This window comes from Aedes albopictus, chromosome 2, assembly GCF_035046485.1.
Source record: "Aedes albopictus strain Foshan chromosome 2, AalbF5, whole genome shotgun sequence".
NCBI classification, from domain to species: Eukaryota; Metazoa; Arthropoda; class Insecta; order Diptera; family Culicidae; genus Aedes; species Aedes albopictus.
In genome coordinates, this window is record NC_085137.1 from 449,709,331 (window position 1) to 449,730,163 (window position 20,833).

The 20,833-nt window shown below is 40.9% G+C and overlaps 2 protein-coding genes across 2 annotated transcripts in view; one reads left to right on the forward strand and one right to left on the reverse strand.

Annotated features, from left to right (window-relative positions):
- The window catches only part of LOC109410022 (opsin, ultraviolet-sensitive), a 437,133-nt gene extending 416,300 nt beyond the window's left edge, over positions 1-20,833 (reverse strand). Inside the window, exon 1 of the mRNA XM_062853870.1 lies at positions 19,887-20,833. The gene's annotated coding sequence lies outside the window, so the exon portion shown is untranslated. The remainder of the gene's footprint in view (positions 1-19,886) is intronic.
- LOC134288589 (uncharacterized protein DDB_G0283357-like) overlaps positions 1-20,833 on the forward strand; it is a 498,750-nt gene that overhangs the window by 116,167 nt on the left and 361,750 nt on the right. The gene's annotated exons all lie outside the window — the stretch shown is intronic.

The following is a 20,833-nucleotide window of genomic DNA, read 5'->3' on the forward strand; positions in this document are numbered from 1 at the left end:
ACAGTACTTAACCCGATTTTCTTTTTATTTACAGATATTCCCCTAACAAGCCCAGGTTAATCATCATCATATTACAGATTTTTTTTTTCTCATTGCAAAAAATGTTGTATGCAACTCGTTGCAAAACTCGATTTTTACAGCACTCGTGCTGTAAAAATTATCATTTTGCAACTTCATTAGAGCACTGATTTGCGTTGTGTAATGATTACAGCACTGTTTTCAGTATTGGTCAACTTATTGGTGATTTCTGGACGCAGCTCTAAAAAATGTGACAAATGCACAGTATAACCTGTTATGATCGACTTTCTTAAACATTGCTATGAACATCAGTGTACAGTTTGAAGAAAAATTTTGTTAAAAACTGTACTCAAGCGGTAATTTATGAAATTTCAAAAAACGTTGTACGCAAATCGGTGCAGAACTCGTTCGAATCTTCATTCTGCACCTTGTTGCGTAAACTACTATTACCTCGCCTAATGCCTCATGGTAATTTGGTATCAATTACTAATTTATAACTTTTTTTTCCTCCCCTGTTGGGGAAATTAAGCCATTGCGTCCAATAGGCTGAACTTTTGGGGCATAACTTAACTTCCATTTCACGTAAAAATATTTTTTAAATATTGTAATTTCCTTAAAATTATGAGACTGAATAATTTTCCCTTGCATTTATTTCCGTCTAGTCCACGTCTATTTCGCACATGAAATCAATACCCGGTACAACGTACCGTTTACGTGATACTATGGTATGATGGTCAAAAATTATGATTTGACCGTAGGTGTTAAATTGAAAAGTCGGTGAAATTATTCACAATTCAAATCAAATCATGTGTTGAAAGTACGATTGAGCAGAAATATTTAAAATTATGATGGACGTAGCTTTGGTATGTATATCGGCCAAAATATTTCAATTAATATATTGCTAAAGTGCGCTTCAAATGGACCGAGTAGTGCGAGAAGGCATTCCAAACCCTCAAACAACAACTTTGCACGGCACCCGTATTAACGACCCCCGATTACTGGAAACTGTTTTCGATAGCATGTGGCACTTCGGACTTCGCGATTGGTGTAGTGCTCACCAAAGAACATGACGGTCAGGAGAAAGTCTTCGCCTACATGTCACAAAAACTCCAATCAGTGAAGAAAAAATACTCAGTTACTGAAAAGGAGTGTTTAGCGGTCATCCGCGCTATTGAGAAACTTAGGGGAAGGATCCTACTTTATCGTTTACTGTGATCACTCCAGCTTATCGTATCTCAAGTCGATAAAAAAAACCTACGCCCAGGCTCGCACGATGGGTTCTAAGGCTCAACGCATTTACGTTCGACATAAAATACCACAAAGGTTCAATAAATGTTGTTCCGGACTGCCTCAGCAAAATCGGCGAAGTAAACTCCATCGCAAACGAGACAGTAGCAGCAGACTTATGATACACAGAACTTCTAGAATTAGTGAGGACGAATCCAGACAAATATCCGGACTTCAAACTGCAAGGAACAGTAATTTACAAGAATAGTGCAGTGAAGGACGAAAAAGGAGCTCAAACATTCCGCTGGAAGAGAGTTGTCCCAGCAGGCCTCAGAAACGAAATCGTCCGCAATTTCCACGATATATTGACCTCGCAGCACCAAATCGGAGTTCGCCAGTTGGACTAGCGAAGCGAAGTTTTCAGCGAACTATCTGTCATTCCTCATCCGACCCGACATGCATCCCTGATGTTTACGTTTTCAGTCCGACTCCGTGTCGACAACCACGACTTTATCCCACCTGGGCGTCTGTCAGTGCGAGCGCGCCAAATTTTGCGTGAGTGAGCATGTGGTGTTGGTGATTAAGGTGAAACGGTACGCTAGCCGCTGTGAATAAGACAAATTGTTTTGGTAATGTCGATCTGATTTTTTTCGAAAACGCAAACTGAAAAGCATTCATTTTCTAAAAACAGTAAGCGCACAGGTACAAGAAGTTAGCAAGTCCGGAAATTTGTGTGAAATTGGTTTTTGTTTTCACAACGGAAAAATGTTTCTGAGTACCATGGTGAGTTCGTCTCATCTCACCTTAAGTTCGCTAGTAATGCAGTGAATTTTGAGCGATGCTCATTCTTCGGTTTTCTTCCAAATCCACAATACCAACAGCTGCCCATTAGGCCGTCCCTTATTTTGCAAAATTTAGAAATGTTATAAGTTCGTTAGTGGAAAATGATCATTTTAGCTAAAAAATGATCGTGTCAAAATTTGAAGTTCGTATCTCAAGGCTAAGTGGTCCCTCAAGGAGCCTAGAGTTGTAAAAAATCGTATGGGATCAAAAAAACATGAAATTTTTTTCGACAAAACAAGTACGCTATTCCACTAAAACCGGTGATTTTAAGACCCTAAAGGGCCAAAAATGTGCTTAGATTTGCGATATCTCTACTCGTTTCCAAGATATTGGCAAAAAACAACTGAAAAATCAGCATTTTTGTCCATTTTTTTTGATTCCGAAGGAAACTTACCCTATTTTGTTCAATAACTCAAAAACGAATAGAGATATCGCAAATCTAAGCACATTTTTGGCCATTTAGGATCATAAAATCACTGGTTTCAGTAGAATAGCGTATTTTTCTGTCGAAAAAAATTTCATGTTTTTTTGGTCCCATACAATTTTTGACAACTTTAGGACAACTTTACGGACTTCAAATTTTGACACGATCATTTTTTAGCTAAAACGATCATTTTCACTAACGAACTTACAACATTTCCAATTTTTGCAAAATAAGGGACGGCCTAGTGGGCATCTGTATACCTGGAGAGAAGTATGTTATACGACATCGTATGTTACACTGACGGCTCCCTTCTCGTCGAGCAGGTGCTGGTGTCTACTCTTGTGAGCTAAAAATTGGTGCAAATTATATGGTTATGTCAACGCACGAGCTGATTATGTGAATGTGAAACTGTCAAATATTTTGTGTGTGTTCTGTAAATTATTCACTTCAAATAAATAAAGATACAAATGACCGCTCTTGGGAATACAAAAGATCTATCGTACGTAGAAGCAATGTCCATCTTTGACCATGACAAATGATATTTTATGCAGACAATTTTCAAGAACAGTACAAAAAATCCCACTTTCGACGACGGTGATAATAACGATTACGGTTGGTTACTAAGTGTAATCGGATAAGAACAATTTTCCTAGCAATTTCCACATGTGGGTTCAGTCTTCTGCTTCGTGAGGCGTTTACTATGTATGATAAGCACGCGGTAGAATGAAGACCATGCATAAAAGAGGAACGGAAGCCAGGACTAACCAGTATGTCGTTGAACGCAGATAAACCTGCTGAATGTTGATAACTTGTATGTGGTAGGGATAAAACGGATGCACAGAATTATTCATGAGCCGATAAATGGATCAAAAACACCAGCTACGAGAATCGATTTTGAGCAGTTCCGTCCACGATTTGATAATTTTTTCGAAATTGGTTCAGCTTCGTGTAGAGATAGAGAATGCCAGAAAGAAGCATAGGTACTGCGTATTAATTTCCTAGGACATTGTTTAACTATGTTCAATCCGATTTTCCATTATCATAGATGGTTCGTAAATCCATTATCATAGAGAAAAACAATCATTCATCTGAAATGTCTATGCTGCCAGGCCGATGGTGGTTGTTGCACTTGTGCTGTAATTCAAACAAAGCTGGGAACAAAAGGTCGGTCCCACTGTTATATTCATATCTACAACCGAGATGGATCACATACATTTTCTGGACCTAACTCAAATATGCAACAGCGAACAAAAAAAAAACTACCGCATAACTTGTCCCACTGGATAACCACACTAACTGGTTCAAGCCCCTGGTAACCTTTGAACTTGCCCGACAAACAAGTTCAACCGCAATTCCATTGGACAGTTTATGCTTGCGGAACTATGTATCTCAACAATGCCACATTTTCCTCAGCCGGCAGTAGCCGTCCCTTTGCACCGAGTTTCCTGTCGGGTGTCAGCCAACAGGAAATTTTTGCGGTATTTCCTGCAAATTTCAACATAGTTTGTATTCAGATCGCGTCCGAAGATGTCACATTGATATGGGGGACTCCGCCATTATCCACGCTCCGTCACCGCGGGAAGGCGCAAACTTATGGTTGCTCTAACTGTCGCATTCCATTTTTTTTTCTTCTCCCTATTCCGGCATTTTTGTTGTCCTATTTGGCGAGGCTCATTCGGTTCTGCGGTTTCGGTTTCCTCTCGCATAGATTGGAGCTTGAAGCATACTTCACTTAACATGGTGTGCATGGGTCGTTACTGAACGTTTCGAGCAGATGTTGGGGTTTTATTTTGGATTCTTGAAGTTAAAACTAGAAATACTTGATGTTTAAAATTTCCGCTTCCTGCTAGCAGGACAAATTTCAAAGTTTCGAAGAAAATGCACAGGTTTAGTAGAGGCGTAATGCCGCCATGGAGTAGGAAAAAAATAATGATCATAGTAGTAACTGAACCAATGCAGCGTACCGGATAACAGCTATTATTTCCCAGAATCCACCAGTGCCACTACATACAGTAGCAGGAATGGTATCGTTGGTGCGGAAAGCTAATGGAAAAAGCAGTTATTTTCAATGACCGATAGCGTCAGACGAGGATAAATTATAGACCCGTGGCGATGTGACGATACGGATGATGTTTTTCCGCTTCGATTGTAGTGTAATATACTGAAAAGTTTTCCGGATTGATTCGGAAAATCTCTCTCTCTCTCTTCTTGGCGTAACGTCCTCACTGGGACAAAGCCTGCTTCTCAGCTTAGTGTTCTATGAGCACTTCCACAGTTATTAACTGAGAGCTTCCTCTGCCAATGACCATTTTGTATGTGTATATCGTGTGGCAGGCACGAAGATACTCTATGCCCAAGGAAGTCAAGGAAATTTCCTTTACGAAAAGATCTTGGACCGACCGGGAATCGAACCCGTCACCCTCAGCATGGTCATGCTGAATACCCGTGCGTTTACCGCCTCGGCTATATGGACCCTCGGAAAATAATATATCTAAAATATATTTGTTCATAAATAGTAGAATGAATTTTACACGAATGGGTATGTATTCCAATTCAATTTTGTGTTTAACAACTTTTTTCAAAATTTGAACAGTCATAACTTGGTGAGTTCGTGGTCGTGCGGCTAGTGTTACCAAGCAATTAGTCCCATCGTGCGTGGGTTCGATTCTCGCCGCAGATATCAGGAAAAGTTATCGGCGTGCCAATGGGCATTGCATGCTAGTCCGTTGTCTAGTGTCGTGCTTCCTTCAAAGCTCTAGTAAAAGGTTCATTCGATACATACATTACATACATTTATTTGTTCAACATCACGTTTAAGACAACACATAATCAACAATAGTACGCCACAATACTCTGTTTAATGTGGCTGCCGCTCTCCATCCTCGGTCGCGCCCAATGTTCGCCAGGTCACGCTCCACCTGATCCGCCCATCGTGCTCTCTGCGATTCACGCCTTCTTGTTCCAACCGGATCAGTTGCAAACACCAGCTTTGCAAGGTTGTTGTCCGGCATTCTTGCAACTTGCCCTGCCCACCGTATCCTTCCGGCTTTGGCCACCTTCTGGATGCTGGGTTCGCCGTAAAGTGCAGCGAGATCGTGGTCCATCCTTCTCCGCCACACACCGTTCTCCTGCACACCACCGAAGATCGTTCTTAGCACGCGTCGCTCGAAAACTCCGAGTGCGTGTAGGTCCTCCTCGAGCATGGTCCATGCTTCGTGCCCGTAGAGGATCACCGGTCTTATTAGCGTTTTGTACATGGTGCATTTGGTGCGTGTACAGCCCGTAGTAAGCCCGACTTCCGCTGATGCTGCGCCTCCGAATTTCACGGCTCACGTTGTTGTCAGCCCTCAGTAATGATCCGAGGTAGACGAATTCCTCCACCACCTCGAAAATATCCCCGTCTATCGTAACATTACTACCCAGACGGATCCGGTCGTGTTCGGTTCCGCCTACCAGCATGTACTTTGTTTTTGAGGCATTCACCACCAGTCCGACCTTTGCTGCTTCGCGTTTCAGGCGGTGTACAGCTCTGCCACCGTTCCAAATGTTCTTGCAATACTGTCCATGTCGTCCGCAAATCACACAAATTGCCCGGATTGTGTGAAAATCGTTCCCCGGCTGTTGAGCCCGGATCGTCGCATCACACCTTCCAGAGCGATGTTGAAGAGTTGGCATGAGAGTGCGTCAGCTTGTCGTAGTCCCCGGCGAGATTCGAATGAACTAGATAGTTCACCCGAAACCCTTACGCAGTTTTTCACACCGTGCATCGTTGCTTTAATCAGTCTAGTCATCTTTCCAGGAAAGCCGTTTTCGTCCATGATTCTCCATAGCTCTGCGTGGTCGATACTGTCGTATGCCGCTTTGAAGACGATGAACAGGTGGTGCGTTGGGACCTGGTATTCACGGCATTTCTGGAGGATTTGCCGTACGGTGAAGATCTGGTCCGTTGTCGACCGGCCGTTGATGAAGCCGGCTTGATAACTTCCCACGAACTCATTCATTCTAGGTGACAGACCACGGAAGATGATCTGGGATAGCACTTTGTAGGCAGCATTCAAAATAGTGATCACTCTGAAGTTCTCACATTCCAAATGGTCGCCTTTCTTGTGAATGGGGCAGATTACCCCTTCCTTCCACTCCTCCGGTAGCTGTTCGGTTTCCCGGATCCTGACTATCAGCCGATGCAGACAGGTGGCCAACTTTTCTGGGCCCATCTTGATGAGTTCAGCTGCGATACCATCCTGGCCAGCTGCTTTGTTGGTTTTGAGCTGGTGAATGGCATCCTTAACTTCCCTCAACGTGGGAGTTGGTTCATTTCCGTCCTCCGCTGCACTGGCGTCGTCGTTTCATCCGTTGCCGTGGGCTCCAGTGCCTAAGTTCTCCACGCCGTTCAGGTGCTGATCGAAGTGCTGCTTCCACCTTTCGATCACCTCACGTCCGTCCGTCAAGAGGCCTCCGTCTTTATCCCTGCATATTTCGGCTCGCGGCACGAAGCCGTTGCGGGATGCGTTGAGCTTCTGATAGAACTTCCGTGTTTCATGGGAACGGCACAGCAGTTCCATTTCTTCACACTCCGCTTCTTCCAGGCGGCGCTTTTTCTCCCGAAAGAGGCGAGTCTGCTGTTTCCACTTCTGTTTGTAACGTTCCACGTTCTGTCGAGTCCCTTGCTGCAGCATTACCGCCCTCGCTGCATTCTTCTGCTCCAAAACCGTTCTGCACTCTTCGTCGAACCATTCGTTCCGTCGATTCCGTTCTACGTACCCGATAGTGCTATCTGCTGCGTCGTTGATGGCTGCTTTCACTGTACTCCAGAAGTACTCTAGAGGGGCCTCATCGAGCTCGCCCTCGCCTGGCAACGCGGCCTCGAGATTCTGCGCGTATGCGGAGGCGACATCCGGTTGCTTCAGTCGCTCTAGGTTGTACCGTGGCGGTCGCCGGTACCGTACATTGTTGATGACGGAGAGTTTTGGGCGCAGTTTGACCATCACCAGATAGTGGTCGGAGTCGATGTTGGCGCCACGATAGGTCCTGACGTCGATAATGTCGGAGAAGTGCCGTCCGTTTATCAGAACGTGGTCGATTTGAGATTCCGTCTGCTGTGGTGATCTCCAGGTGTAACGATAAGGGAGGCTGTGTTGGAAAAAGGTGCTACGTATGGCCATATTTTTGGAGGCGGCAAAATCAATGAGTCGTAGGCCGTTTTCGTTCGTCTGCTGGTGGGCGCTAAACTTACCAATCGTCGGTCTGAATTCCTCCTCCGGGCCTACCTGAGCGTTGAAATCTCCTATGATAATCTTGACGTCGTGGCTTGGGCAGCGATCGTACTCGCGTTCGAGTTGCGCGTAAAATGCGTCCTTGTCATCATCAGTGCTTCCGGAGTGTGGGCTGTGCACGTTTATTATGCTGAAGTTGAAGAATCGGCCCTCAACCTGCACATTCTTTCGTCGATCGCTCACCAACCGATCACGCGCATATCTGCATATCACCCATCACGATGAAAGCTGTTCCCAGCTCGCGTTTGTGGTCGCAGCTCTGGTAGATGGTAAGATTACTTCTGAATGTTCGCACCACAGATTCCGTCCAACACACCTCCTGCAGCGCTACGATGCCGAACCCGTGGTCCTTCAGTAGATTGGCGAGTATGCGGGTGCTCCCAATGAAGTTGAGAGATCGGCAGTTCCAACTACAGAGCTTCCAATCGCAAGTCCTTTTTGTTCGCTGAGGTCGTTGCCGTTGGTCTCGGTTTGTATTGTTCTGTTGCTGGTTTTCCGTTACAATGGTTTTCTTACGGCTGGCTCGTAGGGCCTGACACCAACCCCCTACTTTCCGGAGGACCATAGTGCACAGTTGAGCTTAGAGTCCTTCCCTGACACTCGGGCGTTGATCAGCAGCCCCTAACATGGGGATCAGACGCTGTTGTGAGCTGCTCCTCCTGGAGAACAGACGCTCATGTTTGCAGAACCCGCCACCCCCACTCTCCCCTGTCAGCCTACGACTAAAGTTCCCACCGCGGTTGATTACCCGATCTTCCCTAAGGTTGCTCGTAGTTTTCGGCCGATACCACGAGGAGGTAGGGATAGGAGTTGCTGGGCAGAGTCTAGTGCCTTTACCGTGCCCGATATCCAAGTATCCGGGTTCGATAAAATCATGAACTCGTAAGAGGTTCAGTGTCAGTCGCTCTCTGCGGAAGAGTGACCGAACGAAACGTTGCAAGCTACGGGTATTGGAAATCAAACTCATCCGCTTATGAAGCTAGTGTGCAGCTAACTATGCCAAGGGCTCCAAAATAAAGAGATTCTCGGCGGAATGAACCACAAGTCTTAATGAGTTCCAATAAACTGTCTTGCCCGACAAATACTGTTATTGCTCAAACAAAACTCAAACTCAGAAAATCTTTTGAATCTTCTCAAAGTAAGAATGTTTTATTTCAACTTATTTTTTCCAGAGATTTTTTGAAAATATTACTCGTTCACCTAAACGCCGGCGATTTAAAATAGCGATAGAGCCCACATTGGCGTGGAAGATAGTGCCTGTTCCTTTTGATTTTCGTGATGTTCCTATGCTTTCTTTAAATATGCTTCGCTATGTAATAATTAAGATTTTTTTGGAATTAATTCAAAATTTCTCAGATGTTACAGTTGATGTTCCTTATCTCAAGTCCAATCTCCCTGTTTTTTTTTTTCATTGAAGAGACTGAAATTTTACCGCCCACTTTCCACTGAATCATTCCACTTCAGTATCTTCATTCTGTACCGACATCAGATTTAAATATGGACATAACTCACTAGCTTAAATGAATTTTAGCCCCCCAGAAGAATGCCAAAGGCAAACATTTTTTTTGCATGACTCAGAAAAGGTATTTGCATTTAGAAAAACTTGTTAGGTAAAAATTATGATTTCACCTGAGTCAGTAGAACCGTACTGACACGTGCATGTGCTATCCACAGAAACGATGGGACTGAGTAGATCCATAGGATGATGGTGTATACTGTACTTGAATGATTGCGATAGCTGTCCTTTATGATTATCTTCCAGAATGTTCTATTAGGGACTACCTTCAGCAGCTTAACGTAATTTGGAAGCGGAAGACTTTGATTCCAATTAAGGACTGGCTGTCGAGTCTCAATCGACTACCCACAGGTTTGGTAGAAGTATAAGCGCAATTATATATGTAATAAACAGATAGACCACGCTTACTTTATATGTAGTCAGCGTATATCTATATATTTTGTGTTAATGTGTATTTTAACTGGTAGATTATTCTACGCTTCACTTCAATTTAGGAAACAATTTATGTGTGTATAGTAATTTTCATCTTCGTTACCTATTTTTTTATGCAATTCAGTACCATAATTTCTATTTTATATAACTCGTGTTGGTATAATAATAGTCAATTTTTCCTAGCTTGTTCATTATTCAACTTAAATGAGTTGCATGATGAAAAATAGTTGCATGATGTTCATAATGCAACTCATTTGAGTTGCCTTATGAACATTATGCAACTCAAATGAGTTGTATAATGAAAAAAAAACATTGCATAAAATTTTGTATGGAACTCGTAGCAAAACTCGATTTTATCAGCACTCTTCGTATTTATCCAACTCGGCAAGCCTCGTAGGATAAATGTACGACTGGTACTGAAAAAAATAATCTTTTTGTAACTTGTTACATAAATAACTAGTATCAATAGGTAGGACTATCATAAAGTATAATATCACTGCACAACTTTCAACCGATCTAAACATAATCCTTTCACCATAGAATCAATGGCACTGTCATTTTGGATCACTTGAAACTGCTGTGAAATTTCCACGACGATGCTTCACAACTAATTAACGACCGCTCACATGCAATCGGCTTCACAGTCCGTTGCATCCAACTCTTTACGTTACAATCCGATGCACCAAATTCTAATTTTCTTCCTCATTAGTAACAGATACACTAAACCGACTCAATGTCCAGCCATATCATTTGCCTAATATTGATCGCCCCCATACTCTGTTTTGTTCAACCAGATGAAGCAGCTTATCCCCATTGACCATGCTCTTGTACTCTACATCAGGACATACCCTATCCATCCGTCTACATTCATGAGACACATCCTTTCAACAACGTCGAACTCAATTAGCTCTTCTCGGTGGACGAGTGTGCTTCCCACCGCAGGCAGGCATCATCTGGAGTCTGGATGGTCTGGTCATACATTACAAATGACTATTCAACACACGGATGTCATATTCATGCTTTGAGCTCATCTCATTATGCAGAAGGGGGTACAATCGCTGCTACCGCTGATGGCGGTTGAGCTACTTCTTTACGCAATCTGGCTTCTGGTTCTGTGGAATGGTTAGGCCGTACTGTGGATGAATAAATCATTTCTAAGTAAGAATGAAAAAACTGTTTTATTTTTTTAATTTTCACAACGAATCTTAACTCTTATAGGTTGTCCCATAAAGTATGAGTACAACTTTGCAGCTCTGCCATTTGGGAATGGATGCATAAACAAACTTTATTTTCCCACATATCCTGCCTTAATATATTAACATCAAATGCCAATTATTAAAATTTGCATTTAACACTTCGTTTGAATGCGGTAGGACATTCCCTAAAAGACCTTTTAAAGCTTCTGCACAAATTGCTATATTTTTCAGTAATATCGCTTAACAAATTATTTTCTACGCATGAAATAAAGCTCGATAAAAACAAAAAAAATCGTGTATTTTTACATGCGTATCTATTACACAATTCTTAGTTTGAATTGAAAACATATACTTTTGAACCTGAAAAATAAATTAAAACACCAGAATCGATATTGTTGAAAACCCGTTTTTCTATTAGTTGACAACAAGCTTCTGAATATATATCACAACATGCAGAAAATTACATTTTAATTTCACTATAAAATGCTTCAGCTTTATAAAATGTAGATTGAATTATTTTTATTCTCGTTAAAACATGTTTTAAAACTAGAATGACTATGGGCATTTCTTATCAAATTTTTCAGTTTTCCCAAAATTCTGAAATACCCGTACGCACAGGCATAATATATTTTTATAAAAAAAATTAATCAACCATCTGAGCAAACATGTTTTCGAATATGCCACGTGAAAAAAAATCGAAAAAAATGTTTCGAATTTGGATATTTATCAAAACCGTAAAAAGTAGTTTGTGCAGAAATTTTGAAAGATGTTTTTTTTGATGACTAGTTCTTTTTGAAAGCTACATCCTATTTTCTCAACATTTGTATAGCGGTTTTTTGCGATTCCAACAGTTTATTTCAAAATACATGAACTTTCAACCGAACATCATCAAGAAAATGTGCACAAACGATGTACAGAGTTTGAAAGGTCACTTAGGAAATGAACAAAATTAGTGGGTGTAAGTGAGAAAATCGTGCAAGCAGCAATCAGCAACCACAGTGGGGATAACATGTTTAAGCATAGGCAAAAATTGGGGAAAAAATAAAGATCCTGCTAACCCTCGTTTGGATGAACAAATAATGAAGGTGCTTGAGCACAAGAAAAAACCTTCTAACTTACACAAAGCAGGGTGTGACCAAAAAAGTTACCATTTCGAGTTCCAATGTTCATCGTGGCAAAGAACGTTTGAATTTTCGATCCTATAGCAAACAGAAACAGCCAAAACGAAGCCCGAAACAAGAACCATCGATCAGGCCCAGACAACTGAAGACTAGGTGCGTCCATACTTTCTGGGGCAGTCTTTAATACAAAAATATTAAAATTGTTGTTTGTTTAGAAAATGTTTGTATTTTCACTATGCAAAGCTGTGCCCATACTTTCTGGGACACCCTAGATCCGCCCAGCGTTAAATTTATAAGACAGCCTTTTGATTTGAATATCTCCAGAAATACACATTTTTTTTAGAATACTCACACTTAATCATGACTTGCCTGTTCGAAACTTTTTTGACGAATACAGAACAGCAGAACTATTTTGGTAGTTTCGGTAATCGATTTTACTGAGGCTCAGTACACCAACTGTCAAAAAATGCGAGCAAAAGGTAAGATGTCTATTTTTGCTGTGTTCAGCTGTTCTATTTCCATCGAAAATTTACCGTACTCGGTATCCAAATTAAGTGTGTTGTCTGAAGAGAAGTTGTTCATCACTTCCATACCTTGTTCATAGTGGGCAATAAAATGTGTGACTGGTTCACTAGATGGTGCAAACGTTGCTGTAAAGATTTCATATTAGAGGGATTCACTTAACAGCGTAAACTGATAAAACTGATTAAACGTCACGATCACCAAGGCAATCTTTGATTATTTCATTCACAAAATCATGAACCATTTTAAATAAGCAGAAAATCATGGTTTACGCAGCAATTTAATCTGTTTAGTGAGTACCCCTATTGTCATAATTTGTTAGCTACATTTCCAATCAGTTGATATAAATAAAAATGGAATTACGTTTGTATGACTCGAATAGGCTTGGAAACGGGCTAACGGATCTCAGGGTTTCATTCGTGCAGGCAATACGACGCAAACTGGAGTAACAGGGTCCATTTCATGGCCAAACAATTTTAATACGTTTTTATGGTTTATTATGTATGTTCTTGCGATAAAATTGTGAATTTAGATATTGAGATGCATTTTGAATTATAACTGGCCATATTAATCCACGTAAAGGCCAGAATTGATTTCTTATAACCTCTCTAAGGATAACGTTTATTTTCACCCTCAAAAATTGCTTGAAATGTCGAACATTTTTATTCGAAAATAGAGAACTGAAAAATAATTATATTTCCAAAAAAATATATTGTTTGGAAACAAGGGTAACCTCGTTACATAGAAATTCTCCTAGAAGTGTGACAGAAATTCAACTTTTTTTATAAGTGTAAATAACGTGTTTTTGTCTTCAGCAAAATTGTACGTCATAATTGGGAAGCTTGGTGTAACATTGTTCTATCTGCTCAAGTTTTGGAAGTATGGGTCATTATTTTTGAACGGCCCCTTGAACTCAGTTTAAATGTTGCATAGAAAAATATTTTTGGGAATTACATTTCCATTTTGGGGTAACTTTTATAGTGCCCTGAAAAACACATCAAAACTCAAAAATTAATCATGGATTGAAATTTTAGGAGTATGAACATGATGATAGAAGCCGTGTGGAATATATCAATTTGGATTTTTATATTAAAACATGGACTTTTAACATAATTCTATACATAAAAGTAGATACTGAATGAAAAACTCATTGAGTTTAGCTATAAAAAACAATATCTATTTGGAAATATATCCTTAAGGGTGCATCAACATGTGTTACATGCTGCCAATAGTGACCTCTTTATTTAAGTTGTTTTTGATTTTTTTTTATAAACAAATTTTGAACACAACAGTTTGAGCTACTTAAATTACTAGTATATTTCATACATTCAGGCGTTTATCGGTGTATGGAGCTTTCTGCCCAAATTTACTAAATTGATTCCATTTGACACATTTTGTCTTTAATTGAAAAAGAAGTCGAAACGAAGTTGTTTTTTTTTCAAAATCAAACCTAAATTGTAACTAAAAACTAGTCAAAAAGGTGAAAATTTCAAAATGATTTTTTTTTCGTCTGGTACTTTCTGGTACCCGTTCTCTTGCGATTCACAAAAGGATATGCATCATATTTTATTGTAATTTTGTCCAGATTGCGGAATGCTGCAGAATCTGAAAACTTTTTGAATGCCGAAAATGATTAAAAATTGTAAAAAACATGATTTTGGAAACTCTTCTGTAAAAGAGCAAAATAAATGAAACCAGGTGTAGTTCTTTGTTTAAATGATACACCCCTATCAGGAGAACTGTGTTACATACTCAGTTATTTTTTCAAACTCTCAATATTTCGATAATTGAAGTACTTCCGATGAGTTGTGATGCAAATGAAAAAAAAAAACCCAGATTAATCCACCTAGTGGTTATAGTGCCTTTCTCGTCGAATATGTACTCATGAACTTTTCGTCGACGTTAGCCAAAATGTTCCTGAATCCTGAAAACACTTCATATAGAAAAACAACAATTTTAACAAAGCCATCATCGATTTTCGAAACTTATTAATGATACATATTCCGATGTTATGTTCAACAGCAAAACAGAGCTAAAAAATATCAGACCTCTCAGTTGACTGCTTGACCACCTCAACCCTAGTCGTGTATTGGGGTCATTATGACCCCATTCTATTTACTACGGCAGCTAATACATGAAGAAGGTTTACTGTATTCACAATCACAGATCACTTTGTGATCTTCGCCAATGTTTATTTCAGCACACTTTAAGGCTATATTTTATTATCATTGGTAACATGATTCATTTAAAATTTGACCTTCCCACAAGAAAAATGCATTCAAATTCTTGAATTTCATTTCCATTCAAATTTAAATCGCAATAAGAAAAGTGAGGGCTCATCCAGCCGCACCCAAATGGTTGTAGTATTTTCAAAAGCATAAGGAGATTGAAGATTGAAAAACTGTATAAGGTGTGCGATTAAATTATATTTTTTCCATAAAACGTTGATCCATCCTACTATTTACACCGCAGGAATCTGAAATGGTGTGATTTGAAGAGATCGCTTTGGTCACGATTTTGTTCTCTTGCATATATAATCTTATAATCTTACCCAACGTTTACATGCTATCAAAAAAGCCATAATTTGATTTATCGCTTTGACATTTATTTTGTTCACCTTTATAATTCCGCTATTTGATGTGCAGCTTGCATCGGTTTTGTTAAATTTTGCGTTTGACCACTTCCGGCGGGACACCTGCAACCGATTCCGGTGGTCTCGAATATTGTCTGGGACTAGGTTTTTGTCAACTGAAAATCTGAAATTGAATGTGATCTGAGGCTATTTTCTTGCTAACCGTTCGGCAAATTTTTGAAAAAGCCACGATTTTATGTATCGCATGCATGATTTTGGTTCACTTCCATTAAATCACTTCCGATGGAACACCCGCAACCGATTCCGAAATATTATTACAAGCAGGCTTGACAGAAACTCCCTCGCGAGAAAATGAGGAAGCGATTTTGGCGATTTTCTGAGGAGTGAAAATAAAACTCAGAAATCATAACGCAAATCCTCAACAGCATCGAGCGCGAGCTTGCCGCGCAGTGAGGAGTTCGCCCAACACTCATAATTTCTTGTTGTGTTTCTCACGTCCACTCACACTCAAAAAGCTCTCGCGAGTTCCACTCCCATACAAAGGAAGACTCTCGAGGCGAAAATCGCACTCAAAAACCCGAAATAATCATCGACTCTTTTTTCGTTCCCCTCTTCCTCGCTCAGTTTTTATTGCCTCTCTGTTTGGGGTTTGTTCGTTCCCTCGCGACGAGGCAAAAGCAAAACCCCGCTCTAGAGCATGTGGCAAAACTCTTTTGATTTCGAGGAGGATTATCAAGCCTGATTACAAGTTCTAGATGTGACCTGAGACTATTTTCTTGTTGACCGTTCATTAGATTATCAAAAACGCCGCTATGGTTTAGTTACCTCTATATTTTACCACTTCCGACGCGTTACTCGTCTTGTCACCAGTTCTGGAACACTACCGGTTCTCCCAAATATGGTCTGAGATTATTCGTTGGTTAACCGTTTATCTTGTTACTGAAAAAGTCATTGAAATGTCGCATGTATTGGTTGTCTTTTACATTTGACCATTTCTGGCGGGACACCCGTAATCGGTTCCGTAACACACTGATATGGCTTGCGTCTATTTTCTTGCAACTGTTCAACATGTTACCTAAATAGCCGTGATTTGAGCTATCGCATGCATAGGTTTGGTGTCACTTCCGGCCCGGAATCGGTTGCGGAACACTACCGATAGTCTCTTAAATAGTCTTAGACTATATGCTTGCTAAAGTTTATTAGGTTATCAAAAAAGCCATGGGTTTGGTTCAATTTTATATTTAGCCGCTTTCGGAGGGAAACCCGGAACTAGTTTTGGCACTACTGACAGTCCATAATGTGGTTTAGCCCACTTCCGCAATAACCGGTCATAAAGTTGTCGAAAAAGCCGTTATTTGATGTGCCGTATGCAAAAGTTTTGTCAACTTTTATATACGGCCACTTCCGGCGGAGCACCCGGAACCGGTTCCGAAGCACTACCGGTTCAGATATGGTCTGAGACTGTTTTCTTGCTAACTGCTCATCAGGTTATCGAAAATGCCGCAGTTTGATGTGTCGCATGCATGGATTTGGTTCACTTTTATATTTGGCCACTTCCTGCAGGACACCCGGAACCGGTTCCGGAACACAACCGGTTGAGATTTAGTCTGAGACTGTTTTCTTGCTAACTGTTCATCAGGTTATCGAAATTGCCGCAATTTGATGTGTCGCATGCATGAATTTGGGTCACTTTTATATTTGGTCACTTCCGGCGGGACACCCGGAACCGGTTCCGGAACACTACCGGTTGAGATATGGTCTGAGACTGTTTTCTTGCTAACTGTTCATCAGGTTATCGAAAATGCCGCAACTTGATGTGTCGCATGCATGGATTTGATTCGTTTTTTATATTTGGCCACTTCCGGCGGGACATCTGGAACCGGTTCTGGAACACTACCGGTTCAGATATATGATCTGAAACTGTTTTCTTGCTAACTGCTCATCAGGTTATCGAAAATGCCGCAGTTTGATGTGTCGCATGCATGGATTTGGTTCACTTTTATATTTGGCCACTTCCGGCGGGACATCCGGAACCGGTTCCGGAGCACAACCGGTTCAGATATGGTCTGAGACTGTTTTCTTGCTAACTGTTCATCAGGTTATCCAAAATGCCACAGTTTGATGTGTCGCATGTATGCGTTTGTTACATTTTTATGTATAGCCCCTTCCAAGGGTACTGATCCGGAACACGTAAATGGCCATAACTCCGGAACGGCTGGGCCGATCCGAACCATTTTCAATAGGAAACAATGGGACCAGATTCCGCGTCGAATGAACCATCGGTCACTAAAATCGGTTGAGGTTTACTGCCAAAAAGTGATGTGATTTTTTTTGTACACACACATACACACACACAGACATCACCTCAATTCGTCGAGCTGAGTTGATTGGTATTTGTGACTTGACCCTCCGGGCCTTCTATCAAAAAGTCGTTTTTGGAGTGAACATATAGCCTTTCCAGTACACTTAGTGTACGAGAAAGGCAAAAAATAAATACTATATGAAAATGTTCAAAATAATAGCAGTAGGTATTTATTTTAAACTTTTTTGTTTAGCAAATATTTTTATTATGTTTTTCCTTTCATTCTAATTTGTAACCTTTATAGATGCCTTCCGAATAGCGTGCATATTTTTTAATCAAAATGTTACAAATGAAAATTTTGTGTACGACAACATACTCTTGCCGGGGCCCGTGGGGCAATTGGTCACACGTTTGCTTAATAAGCAGATGGTCATGGGTTCGACTCCAGCCCCGGCACTTTCGTCAGTTGCTCTTTCCTCCTGAGAGCAGCTGACACTGACCCTCTTCTGAGCCCATGACTCAAATGGACCCAGATACTTGGACATCGGCGAACGGCAACTCATTTATGGACCTCCAATCGGACTGGAAAAATGAACAACCAAAAGCCACACATCAACATCCTCGTGCTCATCATTCTATCATGATAGGGTAGAAAGTGACAGCAGTGCAAAGGCAACTAGTTCGATATAGTAGAATTAGAATAGAATACATTTAGGCTTTGTACAATGAATTGAAATCGCTCACGTAGTGCCCTATCGGACAAAAAAGCTGTAAATTAGGTCAGGTGATTGAAGAATAAAACATACTCTTAGGGCTCATATAGCCACTGTTGTAAAGAGGTGCATATTCAGCATGACCATAACGTGTTCGATTACTGGTTGGTCAAAGAATTTGTCGTTATGGAAATTTTCTTGATTTCATGTCTGACACACGATACACACATACCAAATGATCATTGGCAGAGGGAGCAGTCAATAACTGGTCGGCGTTAAGTCAGACCGGACCATCTGTTTTTCCAATGATTTTGAGGAAATTTCCTGCAAGCACTTGGAATATCAAATCAAGCGCATTACTTTCTGAAAAACTATAGTTCTTTTATGACCCATCTGCATCAAAGAAACGTTGAGCTATTGAATTCCTTCGCTTATCTTTACCTGCCCAAAGAATCGCGTAATCCACTCTGACTTTACGCCGATCAACTATGGCTGGCTTTTTTCTCAAAAGACAGTCAATTAAACGGTCCATAATTACTTTGAAAATTCCCATAAATAATTCGAAAATAGCCAATAAATAAATAGGGGTGAAAGCAATAATAAACTATAATATTTCCAAAAAACAAATCAAACAGTGCATAAATAATTCAAATAAAAAATAATTATTCAATAAAAAACAAATTCCTACCAAAAAACTCGAACATACTACGATAGGAAAACTAAATAGACGGCAAAAACTATATAAACAATTTAACAGGTAATCGTTTGCTGTCCAAACTCGTTAACGCTCGCCAGACTTTCAAAAGGGATAACATCTCTGTTCGCATTATACCGGGCATATTGTTGGATCTGTGAATCTATCCATTATTCAGTTTCCTCGATCTTCCTAATTTCCAAATTAAATTTCGGTACCGAATTGTTTTATTATTTTTCCACATTTTCTTGACTATTGCATTTAACTCAAGCCTCGGATTATGTTAAATGATATTTCATGAAACGATTTTTTTTATCGAAAATTGTTCGTACAATGAATTTAACTTCACCCCTTCTTGTTCTTCTTCTTCTTTATGGCTTGATGATCGCATTGGAACTAGGCCTGCCTCTTTATAGCTTAGCGTTCTTCACTTATTCACTTATTGATTGCATTGCATGAATTTCTACATTGTGTGGCAAGTACAATGATACACTATGCACGGAAATAGAACCCGCCGTCTCCGGATTTGCGATCTATAGCCTTAACCACTAGGGTAACTGGAGACTCAACTTCACCCCTACTTACGGCAATTTATTTCTTCAAACGCATTTCAAATGATCAAAGCTGAATCCGAATCCCTCATATGTCTCCTCATGAAATGGAAAATATGTAGTCCATAGCCGAGGCGGTAAACGCACGGGTATTCAGCATGACCATGCTGAGGGTGACGGGTTCGATTCCCGGTCGGTCCAGGATCTTTTCGTAAAGGAAATTTCCTTGACTTCCTTGGGCATAGAGTATCTTCGTGCCTGTCACACGATATACGCATGCAAAATGGTCATTGGCAGAGGAAGCTCTCAGTTAATAACTGTGGAAGTGCTCATAGAACACTAAGCTGAGAAGCAGGCTTTGTCCCAATGAGGACGTTACGCCAAGAAGAGAGAGAGAGAGAGTAGTTTCAAAAATCGCATTTAACTCAGCTCCGGCTTTCAATTGTTTAATTTATACTTACCGCCCTGGAGGAATCCAAAGTAGATCAACTGTGTAATCCGAGTACGTTTCCTAAATGGAGGAGCAGGTGCTCCAGAGGGAGTTTCCGAATTTATCCCCACAAGTACACTAAAACAAAGTTATTCTCCACTTCAGAGCTCACAAAACCACACACCACATTCCCTCAAGTGCATGTGTCGTTAATCCGTTGTAATCGTGAAATCAAAACTTCACTTCATCAACCATTCTCACTTAACGGCAATTTAACTTTTCCAACCACCAAAATGCAAATCTCCAACACCCCCCAGGCAGCTCGCGCGCTCGAACACCTGCTGCAATTATAATTTTCCGACCACAAATTTCAACCGCCCGGTTGCACGCCGCTGCTTTCCAACAAATTCAACAAATTCGCGCGGTTTCCACACCGATCCCAAGTGGCAAGTTCTCACTTGAATCCGTCCTCTTGAACAAGCTTAAACAAGCAGATTAAATTTGCTATTTTTTAAATTTTGAAACACCACTTGCTTTGCAGCCACTTCGCATTAGCACCGCCAAAGGATGGATGGATCCGCACAGGACGAGAGTTTGATGTATACTGAACGAGTCCTGGTGCGTTACCACGCTATCTATACTGGCACTGACTGGCTACGACCGACAACGACGGAGTGTGCACCCCTAGGTACTGAATGGCAGGATTCGCGCGCGCTATGCTCTGGACTGGATGTGCCGTGCCGTGATGCTGCCGACTCCGAATGGTGTATTGGAAGCATTGTCACGGTCTCTGAGGATACGGCGGCCGGCCAGCCAGCTCAGCTGTGTGTTACCAATCATCATCATCGACGGGGTGGCTGTCGGTCGTCGTTACCAGTCACTGCACTACTGGTGAGCGAGAGAAAGAGAATACTCCAAAATAAGGATTCGTAACCAGGATGCAGTACCCAAAGTGTGCTGAGGCTGCACTTGCAACAG